The sequence below is a fragment of the Canis lupus genome, chromosome 4 (assembly GCF_048164855.1).
Source record: "Canis lupus baileyi chromosome 4, mCanLup2.hap1, whole genome shotgun sequence".
NCBI classification, from domain to species: Eukaryota; Metazoa; Chordata; class Mammalia; order Carnivora; family Canidae; genus Canis; species Canis lupus.
In genome coordinates, this window is record NC_132841.1 from 76,794,975 (window position 1) to 76,819,455 (window position 24,481).

The 24,481-nt window shown below is 38.9% G+C and overlaps 1 protein-coding gene and 1 long non-coding RNA gene across 2 annotated transcripts in view; one reads left to right on the forward strand and one right to left on the reverse strand.

The window, feature by feature from the left end:
• The window catches only part of CDH6 (cadherin 6), a 123,528-nt gene that overhangs the window by 82,965 nt on the left and 16,082 nt on the right, over window positions 1-24,481 (reverse strand). The gene's annotated exons all lie outside the window — the stretch shown is intronic.
• LOC140632704 (uncharacterized) lies at window positions 19,453-23,045 on the forward strand. The gene is made up of 2 exons (XR_012030350.1): window positions 19,453-19,675; window positions 22,365-23,045. It is a non-coding gene; the product is annotated as an uncharacterized lncRNA (long non-coding RNA).

Sequence of the window (24,481 nt, forward strand, 5' to 3'; positions counted from 1 at the left end):
CTTGTTATGTAACTTCAAAACTATAAAGAGTACATATAACTATAACTATATATGTAGTTATAAATATACATAAAGACAATATATGTGTGTATGTAGGTCTATATACATATGTGGGTATCTCTATGCACACATATATATGTGTATGTATATATGCATGTGTTACAGATCTGTGTGTGTGTGTGTGTGTGTGTGTATATAAAATGTGGGTTAGTCATTGTGATACTGGAGGCCTAAGAAAGAAGGCCTGGGGCCTAGAAGAGAAGACAGGTTTATATGTATGAACTCTGACTGAACACATGGGGGGTGTTGAGGAGAGGGTTGCCACAGAAGAAGTGAAACAAAGAAGCAGAAATGAAGGAATGCCAATGTTCAGTGATTTATGGTGAGATCCCCAAGCTGACAGGGAACACAAGTGCTGGATGGGAATGTGATTCCCCATCCACTTTCCCTTTGCTTCCAGATAAGATTCTTAATGGCAGACATTAGGAAAATAGCGTCTCAGCTCCTATTATTTGGTGTCATTACTCTGTGGATACTTTCCCATTCTCAACCTGTAATAGTTTTACTAAGTTTAAAGACGTAATTAGCAGACACATATACAATCAATATATGTGATAAGACTCTGAAGTCATTACACAATCCATTAAAAAATATAGACACAGCCCTCGAGTTTTCTCCCAGTGTATAGAAACATAAAATTAAAGCATTTCCTTTTCTGGTATTATTTTAGTATAATCTTTGTGTGTATTTAGAAACCTAACGTATCATAAGTTTTTGTTACAACATCAGACAAGGTAACATTAACAAAGAACAAAAATATACTCTTAAATATAATTATTATTAGATTGGAGGCTTATACTTTTCTAGACTCTATTTATTTTATTTTATTTTTTTAAAGATTTTATTTATTTATTCATGAGAGACACAGAGAGAGAGAGGCAGAGACACAGAGGGAGAAGCAGGCTCCCCGCAGGGAGCCCCCTGCAGGACTCAATCCCAGGACCCTGGAATCATGACCTGAGCCAAGGGAGACACTCAGCCACTGAGCCACCCAGGTGCCCCTCCCCTACATCTAGACTTTAAAATATAATATTCTCTCAAAATATTTATTAAGCACACACATAGAAAGAATAGCATTACAAAAAGGAGGTTTTGAGATATTGACTATCACCATAATTTCCCATTTACCTAAAAGCCATCAAAATTGAATTTTATAATCCAATCATTTATTGAGAATTATTTTTGAGTTCTATTATGCCCGTGTAGACACAAAGTCCAACCTTGTGGGGTTTACATTCTGGTGTAGGAGACAGACTATGAACAAGTGGATGGAGGTAAATAACACATTTTGAACCATTGATAAGACCCATAGAGATAAAACGGACAGAATAAAAGAGATACTGAGTTATAGACAGTGAAGGGTGACTATTTCACAAGAGCAAGGAGGGCCTCTTTGTGAAGAAACTGGAATCATGATGAGCCACTCATGGGAAAAACTGGTGGAAGTTTCTTGTAGAGCAAACAGCAACTGCCATGGCCAGAGGAGGAAACAAACTTCCAAAATCTTAATAAAACAAGGTCACTAGAAGGTGAGATAACCAGAAACTATAATGAGTAACAATAAGTAATAATAAGGAAACAGGATAAGCAGAGTTTGATAATTTTACAACACATTTCTCCTCTCTTAGCTTTTATACTTTAAAAGATTACATTTTTTTCATATAAAATATACTCCTTAAAATATACAGTCTCTTGAGGTGCCTGGGTGGCTCAGTCAGTTAAGCATCCGCCTTCAGCTCAGGTCACGATCCTGGGGTCCTGGGATCGAGTCACACATTGGGCGCCTTGCTCAGTGGGGCGCCTACTTCTCCCTCTCCCTCTGACCTTCCCCGCCCCACCCTGCTCATGCTCTCACTCTCTCTCTCTCAAATGAATAAATTAAAAAATATTCGATAAAATATAGTCTCTGTATGTTTGTGTATATGTATTTAAATGTGTGTGCAGCATGTGCATATATGTGTGTGCACGTGTATACATAAATATATCTACGTATGCATGTATGTGTATTTTCATCTGTTCGTTTCATGTTAGGAGGATGGCATAGTGGACTTTGGGTTGCCTGGATTTGCGTCCTGTCTCTTCTGTGTTCTGGCTCTGTGATCTTTGATTTAACTTCTTTGTGCCTTTGTTTGCACATCTGTACCATAGAGATTATTAAAGGACCTGCTTCAGAGGGATGTGGTGAGAATTAAATGAACTAATATATGTAAAGCTCTTAAAACAGTGCCTGGCACATAGTGTATGTAGCAATCGCATGACTGCAATATTCAGGATTACTCTGATAATTTCCTCAACAGCTGACATTTTATCCAAATAAGTAGAATATATTGTAACTATTAATTCCAATTTACACTCCCACAGGCAAAATCAAGAGTGAAAGAGCTTGATTTGATATTTCCTCATTGGCCACTCGTGTTCATATAGTTGGCAAACTAGTTCAAACTTTATTTGTAGAATATTTCAAGCTTAAAGTGGAAACTTCTTCTGCTTCTAAACTGGGGCAGTTCCATGTTTCTGGCTTGACCAGAAGGTGCAGCCAAACAGGTTTTCTAGAGGGTAAGGGTGCATTAAACATGTGCCCACCTGAGGGAGCTCCAAGATCTCTGCAAAGCCGGCGTCTTAGTTTCTTCAGGCCTGCAACCTGGTGCCCATGACGCTGGGCTTGGGTGACATTCATGGTGGAAGGAAAAATGTGTGCGTCCAGAGTTGAAGTTTGGGGGGAAAAAGGGCCAGGTAATAAAACTGATAATTATTTTTACTGTTTTCCAGTTATGTATTTAATTGAGGGGAACAGAAACACTTTTTTGAGAACTTCAAACAGCTCAGCTAGAAGCACAGGAATTAGCATAAAGTGAAATATTTATGGGAGCTTAATACTGTTTAAGACTCATTTTCTCCTTGCCTTAAGACACGGAGTCAAATTAACCATTTCTAATTAAAGAGTTGGAAACAAAGTAGTGGGAGACCAGAAGTAGAAGCTAAATGGTAATGTCTAAGCTGTGGAAAAGTCATTTGACATAGAGGTCAAGAATAGGAAGATACAAAAGAATTCCTGTAGAACGAGAGAAACAAATCAGGGTGATTAAAAAATATATATAATTATGGCAGGCTTGGGATGCCTGGGTGACTCAGCGGATGAGCATCTGCCTTCAGCTCAGGCCATGATCCTGGGGCCTTGGGATCGAGTCCCGCATGGGGCTCCCAACAGGGAGCCTGCTTCTCCCTCTGCCTGTGTCTCTGCCTCTCTCTCTCTGCGTCTCTCATGATAAATAAATGAAATCTTAAAAAATATATATATATATAATTATGGTAGGCCTACTGCCACTCCTTTCTGCCCAAATGTTCTTCCCTTGAGGGCAGAGTTCTAAAACTGGACATGATAATGCCCCTTTGTCTCTCTTTGTTAGTAGTTCAGCTACAAAGGAAGCACACACACAATATTCAAAACAAAGTGGGGATTGCTTTGAATATGATTTATGGGAATTCTGGACCAAAGGAGCAGCCAATTATTAAGGATACTGAAAAGATAAGAAATTCTCCAAATCCAATGACGCAGTCTGGCAGGCTCCAGGCCTCTCTTTCTCTCTCTCTCCTTATTTCTAAACCACTGCATAGATACACAATGATTTACCTAAAATATCAATTTTATGCATGGATTTTAATTTTTATTGCATCACGAGTAAACTACTAAAACTTTTTGAACATTTGGCCCTTAAATCACCATAGGCTATCATCGAAAGATGAAAATAAGGCAATAGAGACTATTACCCAGAAGAAAAGGAAAATATTCATTAGAATACTTTCAACAAATGAAAACTATAATTAAAATATAATCATGTGATTAGAAATAAATTACAAAGAACATATCATGCTTCTAGCATATTCTCTATATGCTTAGATCTTAAATTTTGAAGTTTGTCTTAATGTGGCTTTAAGCATTTCATACAGAGATTCATATCAATCTTTTCATTCATAGTTCCTGAAATTTCCTACAGTTGTTTCTCCATTAATTAATGTATAACATTTTTACCTGAATGGTATGCTAACTATATTGTTAAGCTACTTTTGTATACATCTCAAACATCCTGATTTTGACTAAACTGAAAGGATCTGTTGTGCTACTTGGGAACAGAATCAGGATTATCCTGCAGATGGTTTCTTAAATCTTTTTTTTTTTTTAAATAATTTCAATTTCTCATGGAGCATTTGTTTCTTTTTGCTTTGCCTATAAGTTTCTCCTCTTGTTTCCATAAGTACATTACCTCATGTCTTAACCACCTTGTGTTGCCTGCTTGAAAATGAAACAAGACAGCATGCCTGTCGAGCAAGCCTAATGCTTCTGTAGTCTTTCTTAAAAAATAAATTGGAAGTGTATTTTAACGGTATTTAACGCAAAGAGTTTAATACATACGCACAGAGAATGTTTCTCTGGCAAGTGAGTGGAAATGAGCCAGGCTTTTTGGAGATTTTCTCTGTCTGTGATGGCTACACAGACAAGCCTGTGCACAATCTGTTTACACAATATCCGACATCCCACAGGCACATTCCCTACGTCTTCTTGGAGACATTATCAAATGGTCAGACAGGACTTTCTCTCTACATATGTTGAGTTGATCTTTTAATTTGCAATGGAGAGTCTAAATGTTACCCTGAATGAGGACTTGGAGGACTACAGAGGCCCTAGGCTTTGTAACCACTGCTTCTACATTGGGACTTTAGTGCTTTCTGTGTGAGAGAAAAAGCAAATTCTTTTCAACTGGGCTATTCTGCAATGAGTGAGATGACTGTTATCTTGACTTTGTTGTGGAGACAAGCCACAGTGGCATCAGAGATATAGCATCAGTCAATTAAACTCCAATACAGTATTCAAAGGATATGGAAGATAGATTTTAATTATGAAACAGATGACACCACTCAATCCTAATTGTCATACCAGGATCCAAGTCAAGGGCCTGTTAATCACCAGCCAGGAGAATGGATAGCAAAACATCTTACGTCACCGAGGGCAAAAAGCATCAGGCCATAGTTACACTGCGCCTTAAAATATCTACTAGGAACAAAACGACAAAAACAAATAAAAACTTCTCTTTATTTTCTGTAACATTAAGTACCGGGAAATAATTATGCCATTACTAAGATGGTGGTAGGCAATTAAGTTTCTTTCTCATAGTTAATTCTTTCACTAAGAAATCCTTAGGTGAAACTCTGGAGTTTCTTTAATTCTCACAAGTATTTTGAGAGTTGATTCTTTTTACATCAAAAATTAACCACACTTATTGGTTTAGCCAATAATATCAGGGGAACTAGAGACCTATAAAAGCTTCCAAATTGGCACCAGCCATACACTCATAAGAGCCAAGCTGCCTTAACAACTTGTTACAAATGCCTAACAGCTCCAGAGAGAAAATATTTTCCTGAGCCCACAGTTTCTCATCTGTTTTGCTTTTCCACAAACTTCCCAAAGATACTGGGCAATATGCCCCACTTGCCATACACCAATCTATTTTGGCCAAATATCTAATCTCTAACCAGATGACCAGAAGTAGAGAACAAGAAGTATGCTATATAGAATAGAAAAACACAGGACTTGGGAGTGAAAATGGTTGGTTTTCAGTTCCTGCCTTGACACTTCTTCCTTTTTCACTGAGTAAGACCCTGAACCTTCCTTAGATTCCAGTTTTGGAGATGGAGTAGAGTTCATGGATTGTTGTGTGGGTTAAGAAAGATGATTTGGAAATGCCATACAATTGCTAGTTAGCATTACGTGAGACTGGAGCTATAACATCAGAATGCACAGAACACCTAAAGGTCTATCATTAGGTCCTTCTGCATTTTAATGCCCTAGTCGAGGTCTGGTTTTCTCCATGATACAGGCAAAGAAACAATTACAAAGAGATTAAATAACATGCTTAAGATCATACAGCTTTGTTATTAGCAAAACTGGGGTGGGAATCGAGGTTTCTCTAACTCTGGGATTATACTTTTTTCCATTCCTCCCAGTTTGGGATCAAGGTGAATGGTGCTTCCTTCTTTAGCTGATTCAACTCATGAGTCCTGGCAGAGAGAGAATCTATGTTGGCAGAATCATGGCCCCCAACGGTTTCACTTTCCAATCCTCAGAACCTGTGAATATGTTGCTTATGTGGCAAAGAGACTTTGCAGATGTGGTTAAGTTAAGGATCCCGAGATAGGGAGATTATCTGGATGGGTCCAATGTAATCACAAGGGTCCTTATAAGGGGGAGACAGGAGGGCAGGGGGGACGTGACAGAGAGTCAAAAGTTAGAGAATTTTGAAGGTGCTACACTGAAGGCTTTTAAGTTAGAGGAAGGAGCTCTGAGCCAAGGAATGCTGGTGACCTCTAGAAGTTGAAGAGTTGAGGAAGCGAATTGTCTCCTAGTCTCCAAAAGAAACCCAGCCTTACTGACATGACTTCAGTCCAGGGAAATTTCTGATCTTCGAAATTGTAATATAATAAGCTCGTATTGTTTTAAGCCACTGAGTTGTGATAATATTTGTCACAGCAGCAATAGGCAACGAATGCAGGATTCCTATCTTTTCTGGGGCTGTCAAGCTTTGCTTATCTAGATGGAGGGTGGCTTAGCTTGAGTCCCTTACCTCGGGAGGTGGATGGGTCATGGAGGCAGAGCAGTTGATAGGTAAGGAGTGTCTGAGAAGTATAACCACATCTTGTGGCTGGGATGGGACCTATACTTGCCTTTAAAAAAAATAAAGTTGGGGTCGGAAGCCACAGAGATGTAAATTCTGGAGGAAGCCTCAGCCTTTGAGGTTTAGCAAGAGGTGAAGGAACTAAGGTGTTGACTTCTGATGTTCTGTTGGGGCAGGGAGGGGGTCTGGTCTGCATTCTAGAACCTTGGGAAAGAGAAAATGCTCCTGTTCCTTAACACATAGAATGGCAACTTCCAAAAATTGTAAAGCACATAGCCTCCAAACACACACACACACACACACACACACACACACACACACACAATCTATGTACTTCTGTACTAGCATACAGTATATGGTATTGAGCAAACAAAAAATATAAATTGAAAGTATATGTGACAAAAATAATTAATACAGAAGTTCAAATATCTTCTTCCCAAACTCCAATAGATTATCTTCCTTGGTCACCATGGAGTGATGTAAAGCATGAGGGAGGTTTCGAAATGTGATCTGATGGGTGGTGGGTGCCCCCTTCATATTTCTCTTTCCTCATCTCTTGCTCAATTTAGTTTAAGAAAGGAGATGAAGATGGAAAGGACTAGAAGAAACCTCCACTATTTTCTGAGTTAGCAGACCCCCTACATAGACAGATTGTGAACTTTGAAGACTGGGGAGTCTTGCTTTAAGGGAAACGTGTCTGCAGGTAATATGCTCTGTTGGGAGAACAGGCACAGTTTCCCAGGAGGAGGACTTTTTAGGCTTTGAAATTATGTAGTTTGAACAGACTTACCATTTTCTTATGAAAGTCATGAGATCATATTTCTTCACATTTGATTCTGAGGAGCATACAATACTGCAAAATCCTTAATTAGTTTTATGGAGTGATTTGACTGCATAATAATTAGGATTGTGGGAATTTACCGTTGTCATCTTTCTTCTTCAAAGGACTAATTTTCTGCAACATGTTTGTGGTCCTACACAATTTATGAAAATAATGAAGATAATGAGTTTGTGTCCCTAGTTTGTAAAAGCATTTTACCAGTTCAAGAGGAGGACAAACCAACAGGTCTCCTACCATCAGCCCCACTGCAGGGGGAGCAAGTCAAGGAGGTGGGCATATGCAGGAAAAAGCAAAAAGAGACTGGAGGTAGGTGAGCTGGGCTCGGGCACACACTTCCCCTAACTTGCTGTGTGAGCAGAATCAAGTTGCACAACCTCTCTGTTGCCTTGGTTTCTTTTCCCAGGAAGGGAAGCATCTGATGAGAAGAGATGATCATTCATACGCCATTCTAAACACTCTATCTTTATATGCTGTTTTTGAGATAGCAGAGTGTATTTTTTTGGTGAAACGAGAAGATTTCTTCTCAAATTCTTATGTCCAGTGGGCTACTCAAGTATCTCTAAACTGAAAAGTGTTAGTGTTTATTTGAGAAAAAAAAAAATCCCACCTTAGTATAGTAAAGAATTAGGGCAGAACTCAAGAGCTCGGCATTTCTCTTGCTAACATATCTGGAATATAGTGAACAGAGTTGGTATCTGAGATGTGAATCCTGGTCCATCTACTTACGAGCTTATACGACTTTAGCAGAGTAACTTAACCCCTGTACAGGTTCCGTATATCCAACATGGGGAAAATCATACCTGCCATGCAATGCCATCATGAGCACCTGAATATATAACATAGTCGGACAGTGTATGTCTAGAATGGGCTCTCATGTTGTGTCTATAGCAACAGTAGTATCAAGCCTGAAGGCTACATTACTTCTACTCTCCATGATTCTAAGGGATGATGTAAGCCTTCTACATTTGTGTTATCAGTCTCTCCTACAAATACAAGATACAGAGTCATTTACGGATTAAAACAGAACAGAACAGAAATCAAGCCATATAAAGACATGATTACCAGAAAACCCTTCACTGGGCAGCTCCTTAAAACAGGATTTTACAACCTCAGCACTGCTAACTTTTGGGGCAGGCAATTCTTTGTTGTGGGGGCTGTCCTGTGAAAGGCAGGCTGTTTAACTGTATCCCTGGCTTCTACTCACTAGGTGCCAGCTGGACCTTCTAGTTGCGTAGTCCAAACGCCTCCAGACATTGCCAAACGTCACCTGGAGGGCAAAGCCCACTCTCCTCCCCCTTGAGAACCACTGCCTTAAAATTATGAGCTAAACAATACAGAGAACTACAATGCAATATAAATGTCATGAGATAACTTCTTATATTCATGAAGACTGAAAATACTAGCAAAATTGGTTGAAAGTTTGTCTCTGGAAACTTTCACTCTGCCACTAGCTATCTATGTGACTTTAGAGAATTTGCTGAACCTCTCAAAGTTTAAGCTCTCTCATTTGTGAAATGGAGACAATGATCATATATGTCTAACAGGTTGATGTGAGGATTAAACAAGATAATGTTGTGATGTCCGGCCCACAGAAGCAATTAGTAAATGTTGGCATTTGTTTTCATTAGTAGTCATCACCACTACCATCACCACCATTACATTATGGGTAGATCCCTCTCCAAGCATCACTGAAGTGTTTCTTAACAGGAGACTACATATAGTTTTAAAAAATAATTATTTCAGAAAATACATTTGTAACTTCTTTATAGGGTTTCAAATGTCAGCCTTCTAAATGAAAGGCTCATCAAAATATCTATTCTTTTTCCTTATGACTCATTCATTCATTATGAATCATTATACTGGACACTGTTAAATATGCATTTCATCCAGTGAGACCCACAGGGAACCCAATGCAACATATACCACCAAAACCAAAATGTAATGTTAATGGAAATTAACGAAAGACAAATCATTCCATAGCACACTAATTAGTTTTTTAAGAATTAAATCACCGGGAGCCGCACATTCTACAAATAATTACAAAAAAGAATAAAATAAGAATCTCATTAAACTATTTAAACAAAGTACTGGATTTATAAAACTCCTAAGTTCCACATTAGAGAGCACAAGTATGTTTCCCAGAAGGAGGGATAATGTTACAAAGCTTCCGTTTTTCTGAAATCCTAATTTTATTAGCAGCAAAGTAATTAATTTTTGTGACAACAAATTCTTCAAGGAGAAATAAATAGTAAGTTAGAGCAATGTGAGCAAAGCAGTTAAAGAAAGGGAGATGAAAATACATCAAGGAAGCCTTAAGAGCAACTTTTATCCTCTACTATGAAACTATGTCCTTAAATTCTGGTTCATTTTCAAAAGGGCTTCTAAACAAATCTCCACTACTCAAAAGATGAAGATGGCATCAATGAGCTTGCAGAAAAGTCAACTGGGAAAGAAAATGGGGGATATTTTTCCTCAGGTACTGAAAAACACTATATAGATAGAAGGAGTGAAGAGATTGGTAAAAAGAAAGCTGTGTGTGTGTGTGTGTGTGTGTGTGTGTGTGAGAGAGAGAGAGAGAGAGAGAGAGAGAAAGAGGGAGTGAAAGAGTGAGAGATTGAGTTGAAGCTGTCGCAGAAGGACAAAAGATTTTATCTAAAAAAAAAAAATGAAGACTTTGTAGGGCATTTGGGTGGCTTAGTCGGTTAAGTGTCTGACTCTTGATTTTGGCTCAGGTCACGATCTCAGGGTTGTGAGATCGAGCCCAGCATCAGGCTCTCTGCTGGGCATGGAGCTTGCTTGGGATTCTCTGCCCCTACCCCTGCTTGCTCACACACACTCTCTCTCTCTCTTTCTTATAAAAAAAAAAAAAGGACTTCACAAAATGATATAGTCTCTCAAAATAAGTAATGATCATGACATTAATCAGGTTAATTTTTTTTTAAGATTTATTTTTATTTATTTATGATAGAGAGAGAAACAGACAGAGACACAGGCAGAGGGAGAAGCAGGCTCCATGCCAGGAGCCCGACGCAGGACTCGATCCCGAGACTCCAGGATCGCGCCCTGGGCCAAAGGCAGGCGCTAAACCGCTGAGCCACCCAGGGATCCCCTAATCAGGTTAATTTACTAAAACTACTAAAAACAGAAGATGGCGTCAATTTATATTAGATTGGCTTAATTTTATTTTTGCCATGTGCAATTAATGATTAGAGGTTATGTGGAAGTAAGTAGACTTTAAGTTATAACACCTTCATTAACTAATTGTTCCACCTTAAGTAAGTTTCTTCTTTGCATCTCAATTTTCTCATTATTGTACAGATGATGAGAAATCTAAATACTTATATATTTATACCTTATAAATATTGAGAGGATTAAGTAAGATAAAAGTGTACTAAAGTCTTAGCGTTGAACTTGGCACCCAAGAGGTGATTCTTATGGTATTGATGTTTGAGTCATCAGAAGAAAACACTTTCATGTTAACCTCAACCTAATAGACTCTTTTGGAAATTTTTTTAATTAAAAGACGTTCTGTAGCATTATCCCAGACAAAATACAAATTCATAAAGTTTGATATGTGTGACAAATAGAAGAATAAGGGACTTGAGATACTTACATCTAATTTGCTCTGTCTGATTTATGTGCAGGCCTAACTTTTATATTTGTATCAATCACTTTTACAAGATGGTGGGATTGCATTCTCAGAGTAAGGAAAATTGGTTTTAAAGAATGTTCGCGTGGTATCAGTTTGGTTGTACTGTATATCATATATCAGAAGCTATATATTTCAAATATTAAAACAGCAGTGTATATTTCTGTCCAAAAAAAAAGTTATTTGGGTCATTTTAAGATTTATTTCTCTCTCTTTTTAAAAAATATTTTATATATTCATGAGAGACAGAATGAGAGAGAGAGAGGCAGAGACACAGGCAGAGGGCAAAGCAAGCTCCATGCAGGGAGCCTGATGTGGGACTCGATCCCGGGTCTCCAGGATCATGCCCTAGGCTGAAGGTGGCGCTAAACCGCTGAGCCACCCGGGCTGCCCAAAATTTATTTCTCTTAAAATAGAGATAGAAAATCTGATTTGGGAAGTTTTTCCTATTCCTAAAAATACAATGAGAAAGATATTTCATAGTTTTACTGAAAATGTTAATAGGTAAAAGAAAGGCAAAGTAAAATATACTGAGAGCTTACTTTTTGAGAGCAAGTGTCCCTGATGGTCTTGCATACGGCTTCTCATATACTCCATACAACAAAGATAGAACTTTTGGTCCCTATTTTTATAGATGAAAAAAAGTTAAGTTTAAAGAACTTGAGGAACTATTTATCTCAAAGACTCAAACTAATAATGGCCAAGTCGGAGGCTTAACTGTCGTATAATCCTCTACAACCCAAGCTTTTCCTACTACATCATGCTGCCTTTCCTTCACATCCCTCCCCTTAAACACCTCAAACATTCAGGTTGATTAACATGCCCGAATCTGTTAACTCATACTTTTCATAAGAGATATGACATACTGTATTTTACAATGAACAAATGAGGAGTAGAAGAAATCAAATGCAAGATGGCACACAGTCATCAAGTTCTGTTACTACACTAGATTGGGTCTTTTGATTTCTTCCAGTTCCTTCTGTGAGTCACCAATCTTTGATGGCAGCCTTCTCTCAGGTATATTTAATAAAATGTTCAATAAAGGTCAATAAAAATACATTCAAAAAGGTAAAGTATTAATTAGTGAGATGAATTTTCTAAAAGTCTGGAGGACCATTCTCACTGAATTCTAAGATTCTATGACTTGGAGGTGTGATACCTTAATTCTTTCAGAATAGAATTAAAGCTGATTTCAGATCATCTGAAATGCAAGTGGGCTGAGTGCAAGACCAATAATAGGTTTCTGACTTTGGCTTCTAAAAGTGTGCCACAATCAACACTATTGGTATGTAAGGAAGAGAACTATTGATGCAACCCCTCCAGTCGGAAGTGTTTACTTCCTAAAGGGTTCTGGCAGTGAGTTGGAATGCTTGACTAGGGAGTGAAGAGTGGCCGGGGACAAACTGAATTGTTGCCATTGACAAAGGGCTTCCTCAAAGCACAGCCAGGCTATGCTTGCAGGATGGACAACCAAGACATCTAGTAAACTGAATTTTGTTGAAGAGATTCAATTTACATGGCAAACTACATGGTTGGGTTTTTTTTTTTTAAGATTTTATTTATTTATTCATGAGAGACAGAGAGAGAGAGAGAGAGAGAGAGAGAGAGGCAGAGACACAGGCAGAGGGAGAAGCAGGCTCCATGCAGGGAGCCTGACGTAGGACTCGATCCTGGGTCTCCAGGATCACGCCCTGGACCGAAGGCAGAGCTAAACCTCTGAGCCACCCAGGCTGCCTTACATGGTTTTTATTTACATGTTTCCCACACCAGCCTTCATACCTTGTGTCCAGGGTAGGGTAATATAGGCAAAGATCTTCCCGAAAATTAAAGGAAAGAGAAAAATCATGATGATTTTAAGGATGATGTCCCATGGAAAAAGACCCCTTCGATTCCTAAGCTGGATCAAACATATTTGTCCCTTTAGTCCTTACCCATACTGCCCTCTCTTCCTGGTACCCTTTCTCCATCTCCATCTCCCCACCCTCTTTTCTCTTGGCTTCCTTCTCTTTATTCTTCAGGGTGGGGAATAAACTATCAAAGAGATTTTCAAAGAAGACTTTCGTAACTTTCCAATCAGACTGTATTCTCTATCATCCCACCCAAGTCTGTCTCCTTCATAGCACATATTATAGTACTTAAATAACATGTCTATATGTCAAATTATGTATTCATTTGTATTTTCTTTCCTCTATCACAGTGTAAGTTTCTTTTTTTTTTTTTTTTTTTTACAGTGTAAGTTTCTGAAGGTCAAGGACTATGTCTATTTTATTCACCAAGGTATACTTCTCACCTAGCTCACTACCTGATACTCAGCGGTGCTTTATAATGCAACAAATGAACAGATGAAGGAATAAATGAATGATTTGAGAATTTGGCCACCCTCACAGTAATCAACTACATTAAGTTGATAAGATACGAGATCCAAGGTGTGTGGTGGAATATATTTATAAAGCAAAAATATTCTAAACACTTGTAAAATGATTTAGCATATCTGCTGGAGTTGGTCCTGCTTCCTGAGTTCTCATGCTTTAAAAAAAAAAATCAGTATTTGCTTTCGTTTTGGCAATATAGGAAATACCATCTCATTAATTCAAAAAAGAAAAAAAAGAAATTAGTGATTTCAGTCTTTGGTACTAGGTCCACACTCTGACAAGACCCTTTAGTGCTCTCCAGTAGGAGTGATTTGCCATGGGAAATATAAAGAACTGCTTTTAGTTGTGGAAGTTTACAAAGGAAGAATAAAATTATTGACTCAATTTAATCAGATTTATTAGATGAAACTATGCCAAAAAAAAAAAAAAAGAGAGATTTAGGACAAGTTTGGCATAGAGTTGAGTTTTCCCATTTAAGACTTAAGTACTACAACGATGTGTGAAAATTAACAGACGAACTACAACTTTTTCATGAGATATTTAATTAGTTTTCTACTTCATTATGTGGACTCTAGATGCAGAATGACCTCCTGGACTAAATAGAACCTGATGCTTGATCAACGGTGCCAAGAAAGCAATTTGAACTTTAACAAGGATGCTTTCTTTATTAATTTGTTCACTCATTTACTCAATAAATACAGCACGCTTACTATGTCCCAGGCATTGTTCTAAGTGCCGGGGACCCAACAGGGAACAAGATGTAACAGGTGTTTTCCTTGACAGAATAGAATCAGTCAGGGAGAAATAGATGATATACAAGCAAACAAATGAGTAAGGATCATTTCAGTACTAGAGAGGAAATGAAAAGAGGTGATATAATGGAGTGTCTTGGAGAGCTATGTTACGCTGAGACATGAATGAGGAGGCAGTTATATGTTGAGCCTGGGAAGAGAGTTCCAGAGACAAAGAACAGCAAGAGCAAAGGTGTTCTCGTGAGAAAAGGTGTTCTAGTATTATAGGTGTCGAAGGTATTATAGGGAGAAAAGGTTTGGTGTTTGATGTGTTAGTCAGGATTCTCCAGAAAGAAAGAGCCAATGGGATATCTAGCTAGCTAGCTAGTTATCATCATCTCTAGATTTATTTTTTTAACCTAGTGAATCCAAAATCTGGGGTAGGCTGACAGCCTGGAGACTCTGGAGGAGCTGCAGTGCATGTCCGAAGACCATCTGCTGGCAAGTTACCTTTTGCTGGGAGCAGATGCATGTATTAGTTTTTGTTCTCTTAAGGCCTTCGAGTGATTGGATGAGGCCCACCCACCTGGTGGAGGGTAATCTGCTTTACTCAAAGTCCACCAACTTAAAAGGCCATCTCATCTAAAAATCGCTTTCATAGAAAATTCAGAGTCATGGGTTTGGTTAGGAAATATGACATAAAATTAACCATCGCATACATGAAATTAACCATCCCATTTGGGGAAGAAAAAGAAGTGAAATGTGATTGAAGTGCAGTGTACAAGAAAAGAGGTGGTGGTGGAAAAGGAGAGCAGGTAAGTGCAGCGGGAACCACTGGAGCTTTGGAAGCAGTATGTTTAACATGTTCTGTTTTAAATTTTACAGAAGTTTCTGTATGTAGAGCCTGATTTCACAGAAGTAGGAGAGAGAACTCAGAGGGACAAGTTTGCTTGTTTCTGTGGTAGTCTGGGCAAGAAGAAATGGTGGTTTGGATTTGGGTTCCGGTAGCGGAGGGAGAGAGAGAAAAGGAGAAGGATTCTGGGCATATCTGGGAAGCAGATGTGACTGGACTCTGACAGACTAGATGTGGGGCTAATCCCAAGGAGCCTCGTGCCTACTTCTGGGGCCTAAGTAAGATGGGGAAGAGTGGGAAGCACATAGTTAGGAGTTTCTGAAAATGGGAGTGAGTGTAATGTCTTTAGAACAACAACAACAACAAAAAAACCCCTCTGTTTTCTTACATCTACAATTTATATCAGTAAAATAGGTTCTTTGTTAAATGGATGAAGCTGCAGTGCATTTGGAATTACCTACCCATGTTTTTCTTTAATTAACTATAAATCTTTAAGACATGTGAGATAAACCTCTTTCAGATATAGTTTTCTTTTAGCTAGGATTTCAAATGCAACAATTGAGTATTGTGTACCTTTTTTTTGCTTTTTTTGTGTGAGTTTTTCTGCTTATAAAATGTCTAATTGCATCATTGGATAATATAGTATAATTAAACTTAAAATAGTAATGGTTACAAAAAGATATTGCAGGTATATTTCAAGTTAGTATTTCCACAATTACAAATGCTCTGCAATTTTGAATGTATAATAATAATAATATTATTATTTTTCATAATTTGGTTATAAAAACGAACTTAAAAGAGTTTAATGATGATGGGAAAAACAAATGCCTTCTCTGCTACTGATGCAAACAAACTTCTAAATGCTTGTTCCAGTATCATCTATACTTACACTCAAATTATGTCTATATTTAAGCTAAATAGATCTTAAAGTTTTTTCTGCTTTCAAAAGCTGGTTTAAATTTTGGGGGAGTGATTAGATCCATCTAAATAGCAGAACAGGAAGTCATGTCCTAAATCCAGTTAATTAAAATATTAGCGAAATAGAAGCAAAGCTGGGCCTGGGAGTTGGGTTTCTTTACTTGCTTCTGGGAATTTGATGCTGTAATCTGGATATATCCTGGTTAAACTGAGCAGTGTTCCAACTCCAAATCATTTATTCTTTACTGGTTACCTTCCTAACCAAACATTCAGCCCTTTGAGGTGAGGAAGGACATCTTTTTGATCATAATATCTCAGTGTCTGGCATGTGTCTGGTCCAGGCAATTATTATGGTGCTCAATTAACAGTTCTCAAAGAACTGATTCATTCAATTCACTTGTGAGTATTCAGCTATTTATTTTGAAATACTGTAGACTCAGCTTTTCAAACCGTGGATTCTGACCCATTAGTCAGTCATGAAACCAATTTAGTAAGTCTGATGAGAATTTAAAAATAATTAAATGGAGTAGAATATAATAGAACAGACAACTATGCATGCAGAAAACTTTTAAGTTATAAATATATATAGGAATATGTGCATTAGGTCAATATATAAAATGTATTTTTCACTGTGGTTTGAAATAAAAACATTGAAAAGTTGCTCTCGGTATTAAAGTTAAAATGACCGTGCTTTAAAAAAATCCAAAATTTATAAAAATTGTGCCTAATAATAAGAGACAAAGAGGGGACTATACATAATTGAGGTTATCTTGACTATTTAACATACATTAGCATAGAATTAGTGGATCTCACCTCATTTAACAAGTATGCAGTATGCACTTAAAAGTGCTCTTGGCTGAATATTGTGAGGAAGATAAAAAATACCAATATCAGGTCCCTCTGCTCAAAGACTGTGGGAGCACCCAGCGAGAAGAGCTGCATGTTTTCAGTCAGGAAAAGATCTTCTCTGCAACTTATGGCTACCTATTTCCAGACTTCATAACTCAGGATCTTAAATAAAGTTAAAATACATTTTAAGTTAATCAGCATTTGTGGGTTAGCCCAGGAATCAAATTGCCATTTATTATTTAATTCTCATGGACAACCGACTTCCAAATGAATTTATGGTCTAAAACCTGTTTCCGAAGAACCTGAGTGGCTCAGTCGGTTGAGTGTCAGATTCTTGGTTTCAGCTCAGGTCAAGGTCTCAGGGTCGTGGCTTAGAGCCCTGCATTGGACTCCTCGCCCAACCGGGAGTCTGCTTCCTCCCTTCCTCTCCTTTTGCTCCTTCCCCTGCTCATGCACACTCTCTCTCAAGTAAATACATCTTCAAAAAAAAAAAAAAAAACCAAAGAAAAAAACCTGTTCCTGAGTTGGATGTTGCTTCAACAACTTTTTTTTTTTTTTTTTTTGGTAGCAGGGCTTGCTAATGAGAATTGCTCTCTGGCCCTTTTTTAGGCTTTGTGGACTATCCACGGATTCTGCGGTAACTACTCAACTCTGCTATTGTAGTGTGAAAGCAGCCATAGATAATACTCAAACAATCTGTTCCAATAAAATTTTACTTATGGACACTGACATTTGAATTTTATATATTTGTCATGAAATACTATTCTATAGATTTTTTTCAACCATTTAAAAATGTGAAAAATGTTCTTAGCTTGCAGGACATACACAAACTGGCAGTGGCTGGATTCGAACCAAGCTACAGATTGCAAACCTTGTATTAGAGCAACAACATATTTTTTCCCAAGAGATTTACTGTAATGGTTTTGTACGACTGAATCAACAAAATAAGGCATTAGAAACTGTCTTAAGCCCAGAAACTGTCTCATTTATTTTTTAAAAACCTTAAGTTTAAAAAAAATGTCAGATGATATATTTTAAGTTCTAAAAATGTACTGAATGTTTGCATAAATAAGTGATTTAAAAAATATAGTAGACTATCGGGTAGAATTTGCAATCATGTAAAATCCACACATCCCTGGTGTAGGAAGGCAGAGATTTTGAAAAAATCAAAAGCTTGCCTCCTGTTTTACACTGGGAATTGTGTTTTAAAGTATAGTCATTATCAGGAAAAACAGCTTTTAAAGTCATCTGTCTCTTGGTCCTCATGTGGAACTTCTTCCTCCACCATCAAATTGGGATTTGGAGGATTCAGAAATCACAATTTTATTTGCATATAATATGCAATAATAAAAATATAATAATAATATTAATCAAAATGGCCAAGATTTATGGAGTACCTACTGTGAGCCAAGGATTGTGTGATGGCTTTATAATACATCTCACTTAATCCTCATGATAATATAAAGAGGTAGGATATAGATGAAAAATGATTGTGATTGATTTAGTCAAGGTCACATGACTGGTGAGAATCCAGATAAGGTTCTGACTTGATCACCACCTGAAACTGCTTCCATACGACAATGCTCTTCAGTTGAGACGTGAAGCATTAAAATCACTGTTTTGGAATGAGTCACGTGTCCTCTATACACCATACACAGAATTCACAATTTACCTAACTTTATTAGAGCTATAGTATATTAGACTAAGTCTTCAAAGCATTGATTTGCTCCAATCAGCATGATTTTACATAGTAGAACTGAATTGGCCCCAAGCTATTTGGTTTTACATTTTCTATTACCTAAATATTGATGGTTTCCCCCAAGTCTATCACTTTCACTGTCTTCTTAAAAGCATGTTTTTACTAACAAAGAATGTTTTACATTATTTCAGGGAGCCAGTGTAGGAAGTATATTGAAACATGAGTTGGATAATATTCACATCCATAAAAGTTTATTATAATTCAAGAACTATAGATCTAATTCTGTGTGATATTTATATTTAAATATAAATATATAAACATATAAATATATTTAAAGGATTTAAGGATTCAGGGGTGCCTGAGTGGCACAGTCGGTTAAACGTCTGACTTTTGGTTTTTGGCTCAAGTCATCTCAGGGTCGTGAAACTGAGCCCCGAGTCGGGCTCCATGCTCAGAGCAGTTTGCTTAAGATTCTCTCTCTCTCTTTCTTGTTCTCTCAAATAAGTAAGTAAGTAAGTAAATAAATCTTTAAAAAAAAAAAAAAAACTTCACTGAATATTTTCAGTAAAAAAGTATTATATAAAGAATGCATCATTAAGCAGTTTGATTTGTGCTTACTGAACAACTTTTTTGTGATTATAGTTAAAATATATTAAAGTTAAGGATAGACATCATTCAGAAGAGTATTCTGAGAGAGTTATAGTAGAAAGGAGTTTCTTGTTCTCCTTTTTGCCAATTTGTCCTAAATTGGGTAAGATATCTCTTTATCAGTGGGACTGTAATTTCAATTGTAGGAACTAGATAAAAAAAAAACCAAATCTAATAATTCATATTGTGACGATTCATTTCTATTAGATTTCATGAGTCAGTTAATATGAATTGTAATGCTTTTTACATTAAAATGTCCAACTTTTTATTTTTTTTTAAGTAGCCTCCACGCCCAACGTGAAGCCACATGTGGGGCATGAACTCACGACCCTGAGATCACGACATGAGTTGAGATCAAGCATCAGCTTAACCTATTGAACCATCCAGGTAACCCCAAATTTCAAACTTTTTGAAACTAGACATTCTGAAACTAAGAAAAGGAAAGTCATAGTATAAAATCATTTAAAGTTGGTAGTTCATAGGAGTTCCTAAAACTTTACTAGGATATGTTCACATTTTTCATTAATTTCAGGTCAGGACTCCTCTGTAATCAGTAAATAAAAGCTTACAGAAATGTAGTTCCATTGCCAAATGCTTTAGCTTCAAATGTAATTTTCTTTCAACGTGATTTCTTTTAGATATAACACAATTTCTTTCTGATCCTGAGCATATGTGTCTATGCTAATATGAAATGGTGTCTTAGAAAGGTTATTTTTGTTTTCTGCAGGGAGTAGTCATCCTTTGACCTATATTCAATACGTGACACAGATCTGATTGTGCAACAACCATTAGCCTCATCTGAAATCTCTAGTTGGAGGTCGGGGCTCAGGTCAGGGACCATTACTCCTGGGTGTCAGAGCTAAACTTAATTAATGCCTTTTAAAAATATATGGATGATATTTTGTTCCCCTTAGGATGTATGAAAATGGCAGCAGAATTTAATCCTGAAAAATGTTGAAAACAAGAATGGTTTAGTTGTTTGACATGTCCCCATGACCTGTTTCTCAAATCATCAACATTGCCCAGTGCATTTGGCTTTTTACATGCCTCCTGACCAGTTCTTTCTTTCTTTTCTCTTTTTTCTTTTCTTTTCTCTTTTCTTTTCTTTTCTTTTCTTTCTTTTCTTTTCTTTCTTTTTTTCTTTTCTTTTCTTCTTTCTTTTCTTTTCTTTTCTTTTCTTTCTTTTCTTCTTTTTTCTCTTTCTTCCTTTCTTCCTTTCTTCCTTTCTTTCTTTCTTTCTTCTTTCTTCTTTCTTTTTCTTTCTTTCTGGCACAAATTCCTCTGTGCACCTTTATCATCCTCAAGGCACCCTCTGGTAAGCCATGGTCCATTAAAGATGGGCCCTAGCCCCTTGAGCTGTTCCAGAACCCAGGAATGTTTAGCAATCATTTTCCAATGAGAATTGGCAGTTGCCTGCCAGGACAGGATGTTATGTCAGCACAAGTGTCAGCCAAGGAGGGAGGTTTCTGAGAAAGTAACTGGCACATCAGTTAGGGTCGGGAAAAAATGAAAGATGCCAGTGCAGGCGGGAGGAAGAGGGCAAGGTGCTCTCCAGCAGATAGCTTTAAAAGTAATTTTTAACCAACATTCTTTAAGAGCCTTTTGGAAAGCAGATCCCCCTTTCCAGAGGCATCTGCCAACTGACAGTACAACAGGAAAAGAGGAAACTACTTCCGAAAAGGCTTTAAAAAGAGACTTTTAGAGGCTGTTAAAAAGACATACAATCACATTCTGCGTAAGTCTGTTTAAGCAGCAGCTTACTGCTCAGGCTGGGCTTCTTTCACTTTACAGCCTGCTGTTTTCCCTTTACCCCCCAAATCAACACCCACTCTCCAGAGCCCTTCACCCAGGAGCTAAGCAGCACCTCTCTTTTCTGCCTATACTCCACACAGGATGGGGGACCCCAATAGCTATTCCCCTATGTGTGGCCTGGAGACGTGGTCTCAAATTTTACTCTTTCATTTTTACCGTAAAATGTATCTGTCCCACCTCTGAATATCTGCGACGTGTACTGCTTGGGAGATTTTGCGATGGTATATTGCAGCCTTCGTTCTGCACGTTCACTGTTTGCATTCTAATGACCTTTCCCACCATCCACTGTCCAGCCGGCAAGTAGCTTGCATCTGTGTTTTTAGATTTAAGGATGCGTTCAAAGTAGACCCTATCAGTCCTTTTTGAGACAAAGTTCTCAGTGATGGCAACAGGAATTATGTTCACCATTGTATCTGCTGTAATTAGCATTTCGTAAGCAAGCAATCAGTACTTGCTGAAAATAAGAATGAATACATGAATGAGTGAATATGAATATCAGAAGAATACAAGCTGGGAATAGTGAGGGGAGGTGTTCAGGAGCACATACTTGGGCTAGAAAAATAGCTCCAGCCAACCGGTAGCATTGATTTTAGACTTGTAACTCCCTCATTTATTTTTCATATGCAAATACCTTATTGGGGAGTGTTTTCCCAAAGAGAATTTTGGGGCAGCAAAGCAAGAAAGAAGGAGAACCAGTTCAAGGAAGTGTTATTAAGTTGGCTACCACTTCATGAAATCATCCTAGAAACCCTATGAAATGCATCATGGGACAAACTGCCAGCACTTCAGGATTGTATATGGTTTTAGCATGAAACAAGTTCCTGTGGTGTCTCGCTCTGTGCCATCAACAGAGAAGCCCCGGGGTGGAAGGCAAGGTGTGCATGACCCAGGTCCGACATAAAGCACCATCAGGTTGCACCTGCAGAAGTGTGTCAGAACCTGTGAAGAGCTGGTCATCATGGCAGTGGCTGGAATGAGAGACAGGTGAAGCCAACCAGATGTGAAGTGGTACCTGGGTGATATCTGATACAGTCCCCCATATACTAACATACTACATGGAGCTGCTCATTTTTAGGAAAAAAGATGTAAAACATTTGAATTCATAGGTTGAAAACTAGAATTTTAAGTATGGTGTTTAGGAATGTAAGTTGACTGTGCTATTAGTAAAACCGTATCATTATAGAGGTAGAGAAATAGAGAATGAGACTCATCTGGCTCTGTGTGTGTCTTCGTCTATTCTTATTTTTGAGCGATATATTTTCAGGAGACCTTACAACTGGAAACTTGCCTGGAGGGACCTGTGGGCCTTATGTTTTCCCCACTCATGTTAGGGGAATGACTGCAAAGGAATTATCCTGGGCTTGGTGCAGAGTTACCCGGATTATATTTCTGGGAAATCTTAATGTCGGCTTCTGAGATGTCCCAACTGATGAATTTAGGGATGAACCAGAGCCTCGGAGCAAAATCACGTCAGCTACGCTGGTACCATGAATACATTCGCATTAGTCTTCTGTGGTCTACCATAGCCTACTTCTGACTTTTTGCTTGCATGTCAATGAAAATAATACTGAAAAATTTATGTATTTCTTCCATTTACGGCCAAAATATTTTACTCTAAATTTGTTGTTAAAAAATAATGCACCTCCTGGCCAATTGTGAATATTAACATTAAAACAAACGATCAAATCCCTTAAAAAAGATTCCAGTGGAATCTTAATGCAGTCGCAATCCAATAGCCACAATGTCTCATTTAAAAATATGTGAATAAGATCATCTTAATAGTCTGAAATTTTACACCATTGCTCTTCATGAATTCATTTCCATTCAACTTCCCCCACATATTTTAATGTAATGTAGTTTTTTTTTTCTTTTTATGCTGGAACATCTCATATTGATCACATATGCCTTGCAAAAATTATGTACATGAATTAAAATCTGAAATTAATATATTTTTCCTGGAAGTCTAATAATTTTGTTCTGAGCAGATTTAACTTTATCACGACACAAAGCAACTCTGCAAATTTTTTGTAGTTATATAATTCTATCTATACACATAAAAGTAACTTTATATGAAAAAGGCTCATGGGGACACCTGCCTGGGTGGCTCAGCGGCTGAGCATCTATTTGCCTTCGGCTCAGGGCGAGATCTGGGAGTCCCAGGATCGAGTCCCCCATCGGGCTCCTTGCAGGGAGCCTGCTTTTCCCTCTGCCTCTCTCATGAATAAATAAATAAAATCTTAAAGAAAAAAAAAAAAGAAAAGAAAAAGGCTCATGCAAATGTATACAGTGCACAGGGGCTGCAAGCCTGGGTCCCGCCAGGCACCAGGCCGGTGCAAAGACCTGACCCCGGCCGAGCCGTAGCAGCTCCGGCGGGGCCTCGCGTGTGGCCCCCGAGGACGCGCCCTAGGCCCTGGGTCTGCGCCAAGCACCCTCCCCAGGGAGCCCCCCAGGCACGCAAAGCGCGCGGGGGGGGGGGGCACCAGAGCCGGGGGTCACGGCGGTCACGGGCCCAGGGCGCCGCTCCCACGCGGGGACCTCGCGGCCCGGCCGGGGGGCTACGGGGCTTGGGGCGCCTCTCCGGGGCGCGGGTGGCGGGGCTGGCGCGCAGGGCCTCTCCCGGAGGCACCCAGCCGGGGTGCCGGGGCCCTTCCCAGGCCGCTGGGCCACGTGCGGCTGTGGATTTGGGGAGTTGGTGCCGCCGGAGCCTCCTTATCACCGCTGTACCTGAGGGGTCTCTGCTGGTGGAGCTGAGGTGTGTGCAAGTGCATGCAAGTGCGTGCATGTGCAAGTGCGTGTGCAAGGTGTGCGCGTGCCCGCGCCGGTGCGTTCACACGGGCAGGCGGGCGACCAGGAGAGAGGAAGACCCGCGGGCCGGCGCATGTTGGTGCCAGAGAAGCTGCGCCTATTTTTTTTTTTTTTTAAGATATTTATTTATTCACGAGAGACCCAGAGAGAGTCTGAGACCCAGGCCGAGGGAGAAGCAGGCCCCATGCAGGGAGCCCGACGCGGGCCTCGATCCCGGGTCTCCAGGGTCACGCCCCGGGCTGCAGGCGGCGCTAACCACTGCGCCCCCCGGGCTGCCCCTTGCCTCCTTCGGACCCTAGTTAGTTGGCACCTTTTGCAGCCTGAATGAGGAGCCCAGCTCAGGTTGCAGGTGTTTCTGGGGAACAATGCTGCAGAGGCTCTGAGGAAATTCCGAATTTAAGACACATTTGGCACATTCACTGTGTCAGCCACAACACGATTCAGTGCGTAGAATTATGGGCACATTGCCCCCAGTGGCACATTACATTTGTGACATAAAAAATGTGCTTCATTCCAATCAGTGAAATTAAGAAAAAAAAAAAATAGCTTGCAGCATGTTAACAATAACCCCCAAAC